Source organism: Anser cygnoides, chromosome 26 (assembly GCF_040182565.1).
Source record: "Anser cygnoides isolate HZ-2024a breed goose chromosome 26, Taihu_goose_T2T_genome, whole genome shotgun sequence".
Classification (NCBI taxonomy): Eukaryota; Metazoa; Chordata; class Aves; order Anseriformes; family Anatidae; genus Anser; species Anser cygnoides.
Window position 1 is genome coordinate 1025728 of NC_089898.1, and position 8174 is coordinate 1033901.

At 55.5% G+C, this 8174-nt stretch overlaps 1 long non-coding RNA gene across 1 annotated transcript; it reads left to right on the forward strand.

The window, feature by feature from the left end:
* Positions 1–742: 742 nt before the first annotated feature.
* LOC106044396 (uncharacterized) lies at positions 743–6314 on the forward strand. Its single transcript, XR_007157992.2, has 5 exons — positions 743–1553; positions 3907–4119; positions 4235–4435; positions 5077–5453; positions 5737–6314. It is a non-coding gene; the product is annotated as an uncharacterized lncRNA (long non-coding RNA).
* The last annotated feature ends 1860 nt before the right edge of the window (positions 6315–8174 follow it).

Here is an 8174-nt window from a genome sequence, read left to right on the forward strand (position 1 = left end):
CAGATCTGAGAAGCTGCAGGAAGTACATTTGTTATTGGGAACGCTTTGATATTTTGCATGTGAAATGTCTGCATGCTGGAGAAGTTCAGGCATCTGGCAGGAAATTACCATGAATCCTGTTTCTCTTAACAGTCACACACACGCATGCCGCGGCTCTCCTTCCCTTTTCCCCCTTTTCCTTGCTCTCCCTGACTGCCGGCCTTCTCCTCTCCCCACCTCGGGGCCTGATGCAGCCCCGCAGAGCACCCCCAGCCCCGTCCCTCTGCTCCCACAGCACCCCTGGCAGCAGGGGGCCCTTCCCCAGCTCCGACGGGGAGCGTGACAAAGGGCTTTTGGGCGGCACGCCGGGCTCTTTTATGCACTTCTACTTCTGAAGTGACTTCATGGAGAGAGTCCTCCATCTGGCCGAAAACTGGAGCCTCCCCACGGGGCTCCGTCCCTTGTGCCATGACACCGCTGCTTGGGCATGGGTGTCCCCGAGCTCAGCAGAGCACCCCAGGAGCGCTGGCTCCTTTTTCCTTGCTTGCTGCTCCCTGCACCAGGGCTGCGGGGGCTTTTTGTAGGGTTTGCCGCCCGGCGAGAGCACCCCAGGTATTGCAGTGAGCTCCTGGGTGCTGGCAGAGCTTGGCCACGGATCTGAGGCCGTGGGCATGCGGGCGGCGGCCACGCCGCAGACACCGAGAGCGAGCCTCCGACGGGATTTTCGTGTTGCTTCCTGCTCGCTGCAGCCTCGCCGCGGAGTTATCGCTCCCATCAGGCTGCTGTCAGGCGGCTGCGTTCCGTATCACTCACCGCGAGCGCAGCCCTTGCCAAAAAAATTATGACTGTATTAAATGATTTTATTACAGTAAACTGCAGATTGCGCAGTGTAAACACAGGTGGTGCAACACACCTCGCTTTCAACTGCGTCCAGGCCAGCAGGAACAACGCACTGGAGCAGGATCTGGCCCCGGCCCCTCTGCTCCCCAGGCTTTCTTCCCAGCGTGGATTTTCCTCCTCCCCACCTGAGGGCAGCGAGGCACGGGGACCCCAGCCAGGACCCCCTTCAGCCCTTCTTTGGGCTGCATTTTGGGGCAGGCAATTTCTAACCCGGTTTTGGAAGGGCCGCGGGAGCCGTAGGGTCAGAGCAGAGCCCGGGATGCCTGCCCTTGGTAAAACCGGCAGGTCTGCATTTTGCACGAGGTTTTAATTTTTATCGTGTTTGCTCCAGTCTGGGAGGGAAACCTAATGGGAAGCGACTGCAGCACCGCACCACCGCGCCCTGCTTTGGGTCAGCTGAAATGCCAGGCCACGGAAAACCTGAAATATTCGGCACAGGGTCCCCCTGGGGCCAGCGGCAGGCGCGCTGGGGCTGCGTGGGGAGCACGCACGGAGCAGGCGTGAGCGCCAGGGCCCGCAGGAACACCGAGGCTGGGGCAGATCGCGCGGAGGGGAAGAGGAAAACCTCCGCCCGCTGCACGCGGAGCATTCCAGGGCGCGCTGCAGGGTGCGCTTTCCCAAGACCGTGCAAGCTGTGCAGCGAGGGAAAAATCCCAGCAGACCTTACGCAAAAGGTGCGGCGCGAAGGTGGTGGGAGCCCCGCGGCCGTGCCCGGGGAGGACGGGGACCGGTGGCACGGGTCAGCCCTCGGTGCAGGAGCAGGGCCCGCGCCGGGGCGGACGTGAACAGAGGCCCTTTGAGGATCGGCCGTCGCCTGCAGCCCCGCAGACGAAAATATCTGTGGGAAGGACAGCCCCGAATCTGCCTCCTCCCCGGTTTGGCTAAAGCGCTTTGGAGCACGGGCTGTCTTTTTCCCCTCTCCTTTTACTTTTACAGGTTTCATTTTGGCTTTGATTCCGGCAAGTTTACTGACAGATTACTTCATTTTAACTCTATGGCTTTCCTGTCTTGTGGGAGGCATATTTCTAAGTATCATATTTATCAAAAGGTCTGCGCAAAAACAAGGGCCAGAATTACTCTTTTGATGGTTCCCCCAATAACTACAACCGCAATAAATTTGTCAGGGACCTTTTGTGCCGGGCTCTGGAAGCGGGGCGCGGGCACGGTCGCCCCAATTTGGGGGCCGGTCCCCCCCCCTCCCGCGGCCGCGGCACAGCTGGGCTCGCTGGCGGGGCCGCCCCTCCCGTCCCCGGGGGGACATATTTCCCCCTCCTACAACTTTAAATCAGAGCAGCATTTCAATAAATCACGGTGAACACTTATTTATTGGACATAGTTTTGGGGCTCTTAAAGCACGGAAAATAAATTTAATGGAGCGTTTGGAGCATTTCTCCAATCTTTTGAGGGATTACTTGGGGAATTTGTCAACGGAGCCAAGCACAGCAGCTTGATCCAGAGAGATGGGAAAGAAATTATGGGAGATACTCTACAAAGGCCCAGGTGTACCCTAAATCACATCAAAAAAGATTAATGTCAAAGGATTGCTTGCCAGCAGAGTTGATTGGCAGCGCTGCAGTTTATTTAATAAACTATCATTTTAGCCAGAGGGTGACTTTAATCTGAATTACATTTTCTTGTTTTGTCATACGCCATGCCAAGCGATTTATTGAATACTGTTGCATACTTCTTAACCTCAAACACTGAAAGAAAAAAGACAGAAAGCCTGGAGAGCCCCTGAAAAACCTTGAGACAGCAAACCCTGCTCTGCGCGCGGGGCCGCAGCTCTGCTCCTGCTTTCCTTGGGCTCGGCCGGGGAGATGCGGGAGCAGAGGCAGGAGCTGAACCCTGGACTGGGCTTTTTGTACTTTTCTGAGCCAGGCCACGTGGTGCCAAAACCTCTGCCCGTTCCCTACCCCAGCCCTAGGCTGGGTTTCGAGGCTCTCCTGCCTTCCAGGATCCCTGAGGCTTGGCGTAAGTGTGGCGATGGACAGGGCACTGCAGCAGAAAGCAGCAGGGACAAAAGGCTTTTGCAAAAGGAGAGCAAAACAAAGAGGAAGAAGCGTCTGGGATCCCCTGCGCTTCCTTCAGCCCGTGCTGGTCTCCCCAGGGGAGCTCCCAAAGGACCCTGCTCCGAGGCCCCCCCCGGTGCCTTCCCGAGAGCCCCGCTGAGCGCTGGCGGAGCGCTCCCTTCCTCTCCTCCTCCTGAAGGATTTTGCAAAGATTTCTGAAACCTTGGAGGGATGCTGGAAGCGTCGCAGCAAGGGGACAGGAGCCCCCAGCGCCCCGTGCCGAGCCCCACCAGGCTGGCACTGCGGCACCTTGTGGACCCGTGCTGCGAGAGCTGGGGCCCGCTGACCCACGGGCCTCTTAAATAATGTGTTTGTGCAAACAGACAAAGAAATCCTAACTAATAATAATCCTCGTTCCAAGATTATGATTGAGTTTTTCCCCTGTTCTGCTTGATATTTCTGCCAAAGAAAGAAAAATTCTTGCTGAAGTCTAGCAGGAAATCCAATAAAATTTCTTCAAAAGATGGGTCTGACATTGAAAAATAGCAAAATTATAAAAGTAGGCCTCAGAAAAGAAAAGGGGAGAGTTATTATATCTGGCACCTACCGAGGGCCCAAAGCTCCCTCTCCAAATGAGCCATCACAGATTGAAAGTGTTTAGCTTCCCGTTGATTAAATATGGTGAAGGACCCGAGGCGTGCCAAGCCTTGGGGATCGAAAGTTTGTTTTCAGTCAGAATGTGTTTTCAGTCAATGGAAAAAATGGTCGGCCTGTGCCGGGGTATGTAACTGAGAAGCCTCAGGTTTGGAGTGAGTAATGACTGTGATGCAGAAATGCAGGAGGGTTGTTAATCATTCGACCCCAGCCCCCATAATTCAACTCAGCAACTCGTACAACTTTGGAAGTCTTTTTATTTTTTCCCTGCTCTTTATATATATATATATAAGCCATTTTCCCTACTTTTTTTTCTTCTTTTTTTTTTTTTCCTCGTATTATTCTTGCATCCCTTTTCCCCCAGGTGAGCGCAGCCCCGTGCCATGCCGGGCTGCGGCTGAGCCGTGCTGCTGGGGCTCCCGGCTCCTGCCCCGAGCCTCCCCTGCCTGTGGCGTGGGCCAGGAGGGGTCCACGGGCAGCAGAAGCCCCGCAGGACGGCGAGCATGGGCAGCACCAGCAGCCACGAGCCGACGGCCCCGGACGGACACGATCCCGCCAGGGAGACCTGTTGGCAAAGGTTTGGTGGAAACGGCTCTCCTGGAGAGCGCCGCGGGAAACCGCACGTCCCTGCAGACAGAGGAGGCCATTGAAAATACCCCCCCATTTTTTTTTTTTTTTAATTTTTTTGGCAGAAGAGGAGCCGTTCCTTCGCCAGGCTGTGCGCCCGGCAGGGTGGAGGCTGCAGCCCGTCCCCGCAGCGAGATGCATGGAGCGGGCGATGCTCAGCACCATCACCGGCACCCAGCGGGGACCAGCCCGGGGGAGCAACGTCCCCTTTCATAGGGAAAGTCGGGGCAGATGGGGAGGATCAAACACACCTCTGCGGCCCCGGGGTGAGCTCCAGGCTCAGCCCGAGTTCAGCGCCGGGTCAAGAGGTTGCTGCTGGGAGCAGCTGCGGGGACGGGGGTGGCTCTGGGGACAGGGGGTGGCTCTGGGGACAGGGGGTGGCTCTTGGGATAGGGGGTGGCTGCAGGGATGTCCTGAATGGCCACAAAACCATACCTGGTGCACAAGGAGCCTGCATAAATCATCCCTACGGCCACAGCTCCCGGCTCCCTCCCCATCCCGCTCCATCCTCCCCATCCCTCCACATCCCTCTCATCTCTCTCCATCCCTCGGGTCCCAGCGTGGGCTTCTCCCCGTGCTCCTCCCCACCACCTCCCCACACCCCTCCATCCCTTTCTCACCCCCCCAAGAGATGCCTGACTTTATCCATTAACTTTGTTTGCCGGGCTGCTTCTCATTAGATAGCCAACAAATTCCAGGAAGACAGGACACCCACTGGGCCTAAATGAAATTAGAGAACAGAGCAGTGCTACAAGTGGTTTAATTCAAATTATAGTAAGGCATTATTGCCAACTGCAAGTGCTCAGAATCATGAGTCAGACCCCCACAAGGAACGAGACAGGCTTAAAAAAATCATGACTTGTTAAGTATATAATTAACTTTGGGGTTATTTTTATTTACCTTCCAGTTTTTAGCCTTCAGGAATCAAATTTTTGAGCTTGCCTGAATGAGCGTTGGAAACCGCTTAAAATTAAAGAGGGGGGAGAAGAAGAAGAAGGGAAGTCTCCCACATTCCCACGATGCCAGGGGCTGGGGATTGAACGCGACACCACGTGTCACAGGAGTGGCAATAGCATCTCCGGAGCCGGGACTGCTGCGGAAATCAAAGCCCAGCGTGCTCCTCCGAGTCAGGAGCTGCGGGCAACTGCAAATATCGCCCGCAGAGGACCTCTGGAACAAGGCGCTGCTTTCTTCTCCAAAGCAAGCTCCCTGCTCCTGTGTCCTGGGCGCTGCACAAAGGGGCTTTGAGGGGAGCCCTGGTGAGCTGCCGGCCCCGCGCACGAGGTGAGGGACGAGCCGGGGAAGCAGGGGGAGGCTGCGGCATGGCAGGGACCTGCCCCCAGCCACCTGCAGACATTTGCAGTGGGGAAAACAGCAGGAGGAGTTAAAAAAAAAAACAAACTCTTTTCAAGTATAGAAGTACTGCATCTTGCAGGAGAGGCAGGACCCCCCAGGACCAGCCCCACCTAGCACTGCTGCCGTCAGCGAGCACTGTGCCAGCAGCAGCTTTTGCTCCTGGAGCTGTTTTCTTCTAGGGCATCATTTTTTATTTTTTCTTTTTTTGCAGGGAAATGGATCTGTGCGGGACACCACGGAAAGGGCTGAGGCTGACGTAACATCATGAGACTCCTGGGAGCGTGCACGACGTTGGGCAGGAAGCGTCTGGGGAGGCTGAGCAGGGTCACTGGGTGACGCCAGCTGTGTCAAGGAAGCGTTGGGACACGGCTGGGCACTTTGCCGGGCAAGGGCCGAGTTTCTCCATGTGCCCAAGCTGCTCGCGCAGCCTCGGAGCAAGCGGAGCCTGGGGGAGCCGAACGGGCCAAGCCTCCCCTGCTCCCTGCCTCGGGTTGTGTCTTCGCCTGTTTCCGCTGAACAGATAGTACCCTGCTATCTTTCACTGAAACATCATGTCCAATTTATCCCTTGATTAAACCCATATTTTGCTTGGCTATATGTCAAATATAAGAAGGCCGCACTCAAGTGAACTAATCTTGGTTTACTTGCCAGTAGGTAATTTGATAGACAATTTGGCAGGCATCCACTCTAGAATTAAGCAAACCTGAGCAATAAAGATGTAGAAAAACAATCCTGAAAAGCCATAATGAGCCGTCTAGTTTCATTCAATAGCAACTTGTTCCTCTTTCGCTTCTGCTGCCACGCAGGACCCGGCGCCTGGCAGTGCCCGGGCGCAGGGGGCACCACTCGGCCCGAGCCCCGTGAGCAGCCCTGAGCCCGGTGCTCCTAACACTGCCCTCAGGGTGGCTCCGGGCTTGGAAAGAGGAGCCCTGGCTCCGTATCTGCTTGCTGAAGAGGCGGCAGGAGGATCTGCTGAATCCAATCTCAGAAAGCGCTCCCGCACCCACGTCCCTGCCCTGCTCCCGGGGGTGCCTCCGCCTGCAGCTGCACCGGGGTCGCGCCGTGCGTCCCGCCCCGCGGCCGGGCAGGAGGGATCCCCCCCGTGCTTTTTAGCACCAGCAGGAAAAATTCCTTGACACCACTTTCCCCCCATCGGGTCCCCGATTTAGGGTGGCAGACCCCGGTCGGAGCAGCACCGGGAGCGCAGTTCTGGCTGTCACTGTGACGGGGGGGGGTGCGGACAGGTTGTCGGCAGCACCCATGGGCGCACTCCTCGAGCAAATTCCACCAAGGGCTGTGATGCCTGCAGAAGGTCCCCGGAGGTGGCACGACCAGGGCTGCGTTTCGGTGCTGTGCTCCCGGGGCTATGGACAGAGCAAAGGGGCTGTCAAGCCGCCGCCGCGCTGCTCCATTCCTCATAATGCCATTATGTATTGCTGGTATTAATCATGCCGCTAGGTAAGCATTATGGCACTTTTATGGTAGCTTTGAAGCTAATCTGTCACTAATGCCTTCTGGATTATCATGATTTCTTACAGTTGTGATTCATTAACTCAGATGCCTAATAGAATTAGTATTAAACATCTTCCATAGATTTCTGCCTCAACATGTTGAGTTTTGAAAGCCTTTTCAATATTTCATTGTGTTGTATTAAATGGCATGTCAGGCACATTGTGTGGTCTCCTGCAGAACCTGGCGCAGGGAGAGCCGCTGGGGGCCGGGCCGGTGGCCGGGTCCCGGGACCTGGGCTGGAGCATTGCAGGGCCGGGGCCGGATCCTGCCTGGGGAGGCTGTGCAACATCACAGAGGGTTTCCAGACAAGCTCAGTGGCACAGCTGCTTGCTCCCAGGCACGCGAACCCGTCACCAGATAATGAAGCTGGTACAGAAGAGGTTAATCTGCTTTGAGGATAGAAAATGCAGTGCAGGTACTAAATATGATTGTGATCATTACTTGGCCCTGGAGGAATCCTTTCCCTAGACACTGCAGTGCCATTCCTAGTAGGACTATTATTCCTAATAATCAATATTAATTTTCAATGCATTCTCTGGGGCTCAGAATTATTTTCTTGTTTAGGATAAGATCTGGATCTTGAAGCAGCCTAAAAAGAGGTATTATTAGTATTAGTATTATTTGCATTATCACTATTATCTTGGGTTTAAAAAAAAAAAAACTTATTTAGATAGCCATCTCTCCCCAGCAGCAGGTTGTGCAGCTCACAGGCCTTTATCTGCCTACCTCCATCTGCGTGTCGCGGGTAACAAAATTTTACAGTTATTATTATTAATAACTCAGGGCCGAGACCAGAACAACATCGCATGAGGCTGTGCGTGTGTCCGTGGGGCCGGGCAAGGCAGCATGGTGCCGCCCGCTTGTTTTGGTGGTTTCCCTAAGCGGTGAGCCCCCAGCGAGCGGCTGCCTGGCTCTTCTGGGGCACCTGGCCCTAAAAATGAGCAGCCCGGGGACGGTGCCGGCAGCGGGCTCTGGGAAGAGCCTGAACTTTGGGATGCTCCTCTGAACCCGACGGCGAAACCTTCCCGGAGCGCACCCGCCCTGACCCCAGGAACCCCGCGCGGAGGCCGTCAGCTAGGAAAACAGCGCGGGGGAACTTCAAAGGGGTAATTAGGAGCAGCTGTGCAAATTGACAAA